The sequence below is a fragment of the Myotis davidii genome, unplaced genomic scaffold (genome assembly GCF_000327345.1).
Source record: "Myotis davidii unplaced genomic scaffold, ASM32734v1 scaffold609, whole genome shotgun sequence".
In the NCBI taxonomy this organism is placed as follows: domain Eukaryota; kingdom Metazoa; phylum Chordata; class Mammalia; order Chiroptera; family Vespertilionidae; genus Myotis; species Myotis davidii.
Window position 1 is genome coordinate 3,438,786 of NW_006300164.1, and position 3,008 is coordinate 3,441,793.

A 3,008-nucleotide genomic window follows, 5' to 3' on the forward strand; every position below is an offset into this window, starting at 1 on the left:
CCTTTATGTTGCCCGTGTTGTATTACGGTTCTATTTGCTTCTAATTCAAGTGTTCCATATCCATCACTGAAGAATTCCGTTATTGCGTATTGCGAATTCTGAGAACAGTAACCTCATTTACAGAGAGTGCTCTGATCTATTAACTTTTATTCTTACCTTTTCTAAGGAGATTCCTTAAAAACGCCAACAGATTGATGGGAACATAAAACGTAAACACTAAACTGGATATGTAACAACTGCTTGCACACCCCATCCGGCGGGGAGGGAGCGCGGCACTGCGTTCACGCTCCGCGCGCGCTTACGCAGTTCCGCGTTCAACCCCTCCTGGTACAATAGGGAAACTGAGGCCAGGAGAGAGGCAGGGACTGGCCCGGGGCTCACGCGGTGGGCAGAATCCACAGGCGCAGGGAGGGTTCCAGCCTCCTAGGCCAGCCTCCATTCTCCCGTGGGGTTTCCTTTGGGAATGAGAACCCCTAAGATCCTGGGGGAACCCTGTTCACCCCTCCCCTGTGGGGCCCTTCCTCCGGGCACCCCCACGTGGGCACAGGACACGCACACACAGTGACTTCCCAGGTGGGACCATGGAGGAGGGCGCAGGTGGCAGGGGAGAGCAGGAGGCTGGAGGCAGCCCCGCCATCAGGCAGGAGCCGCTGGTCTAGCATCACGCCTGGGCCCATACACGGGGCGGGGAGAGATGCAGGCTGATGGCCAGGGGTCCCAAAGGTGCCCAGGGCCGGCCCTGGGCTGGGCCATGGAGAGGGCAGCAGGGAGAGGACTTGGAGCCCTTCGTCCTCCACTCAGGGCTCCTGGAAGTAGGAGGAGACCCCCTCCCTACTATGGGGGGGCTACAGGAGAAAAGACCTTAGTCTCTTTCTCTATAAGTTGGGGTGCACAGAGGGTGCCCTAGAAGAGTCTGTTGCCCCTGGCTCTCCATCCGTGACCCCTGTGCTCCGCGTCCGTGGAAAATGCTTTCTACTCCCGTGAGGTCCTCCGCGCAGCCGGGGGTGGAGGGTCCTGGGGCCTGGGGAGCAGAACATGGCCGAGCACTGGACTGTTCCTCTGGGACCAAGGACAAGGCCATCCTTCAGGAGCTGAGGGGTCTTCGTTTGGAAGTGGGTCCGGAGTTACTGGCTGGGGTGAGGCGGCCTCGTGAATGAACTAGACACCAGGACAGTGGGCGGAAAGAGGGGCGCGAGAGAGGGTCCTGGGGTCCCCGGCACTGCTCCTGGAGCTCGCAGGTCCTGTCCCTCAGCCCTCCGGTGACAGGGAGAGCAGCTGCCTTGACTACGTCCAAACAAAGGTGTGTGTTTTGTTTTCTGGTTTCCTTGCCTGGGGCTGCAGGGCCGGGGATGACCACCAGGGGGCGGGCTGTGCCCACTGTGCTCAATGGAGCCGCCGGAGCAGGGAAGGGACACCCAGGGGTCATTCTGGGCATCCGGCTGCCTCGGACACAGCTGCACCTTTTATTATTGGTCTTCATGTCCAGTGTGAGCTGCCCAGAGGCGGGAGAGGCTCTGAGGCCCTCTCATTATGTGGCTCATGCGCCCCCAGCCCTCACCCTGAGCAGGAGCCTCCTGGTCCCTGCCCTCCCGGAGCACAAGCCTGGAAGGGCAGAGGGACACAAGCACAAGAGCAAATCCTTGTGGGAGAGAAGAGCAGTGCTGCGGGGACAGGAAGCAGGGGCGGGGGGCGGGCGGGACCCTAGGTGGGCCTAACGGCCTCCAGGGAGACATTTATGCTGTGACCCCAAGGACGAGAGGGGCCCGCCCTGCACAGGTCTGGGAACAGCGTGGCTGGGGGGAGGGGGAGCTCACGGTGCGGAGCCTCTGAGAAGCGGCCCTGTGGTCAGGGTTGGTTCGAGGAGGTGCAATGCTGAGGATGATGTTGGAGGCGGGGGGAGCAGAGGTGCGCTCGGTGGGGCTGCTTTAACAAAGTACCACAAACGGGGTGGCTCAAAACAGAAGTGCCCGGCTGGTGTGGCTCAGTGGTTGAGCGTCGATCTATGAACCAGGAGGTCACGGTTCGATTCCCGGTCAGGGCACAGGCCCGGGTGGCAGGCTCGATCCCCAGTGTGGGAGGTGCAGGAGGCGGGCGATCGATGATTCTCTCTCGTCACTGATGTTTCTGCCCCTCCCTCCCTCTCCCTTCCTCTCTGAAATTAATTGCAAAAAGGAAAAACCAGAAGTTTCTTCGCCCTCAGTTCTGGAGCCAGAAACCCAACGTCAGGGTGTGAGCAGCATCGCACCTCCCCGCTTCCTCCTGCGGTGGTGGCCGCCTCCCTAGTGTCCTTGCCTTCGGAGCCGGCACTCCGGACTCGGCTTCCGCCTGCGCATGGCCTCTGGGTCTCTGCCCAGTTCCCCCTCGTCCTCTGAGGGCATCAGTCACTTGCCTTTGGTGAGGACCCACCCACACCCAGTGTGACCTCATCTTAACTTGGTTGTACCTGCCAAAACCCTATTTCTTTTCTTTTTTTAAAAAAATATGTTTTATTGTTTTTTACAGAGAGAAAGGGAGAGAGACAGAGAGTTAGAAACATCGATGAGAGAGAGACATCGATCAGCTGCCTTCTGCACACCCCCTACTGGGGATGTGCCCGCAACCAAGGTACATGCCCTTGACCGGAATGGAACCTGGGACCTTTCAGTCCGCAGGCCGACGCTCTATCCACTGAGCCAAACCGGTTCTGGCCCTATTCCTAAATAAAGTCTTATTCCCAGGTGCCCGGGGTTAGTTAGGGTCCATATCTTTGGGGAGTAGGAGGCAAGGCACAGTCCCACCCACATCGGGGACCTGAGTGACTCTCTCCTGCAGGCCAGGTACCCGGGGCGCAGCTGCAGGAGGAGCCCTGGGGTCTGAGGTGTCTCTGGCATCTGCCGGCAGCTGGTCATTCATTCCGCAAATATTTTTAATGCTTCCTCAGTGCCAGACAGTATGCCATGCACTGGGGTATGTGGTCGTGTTCACAGTTATAATGATGATAATTTTAAACCCATTTATTATGGAAGCTT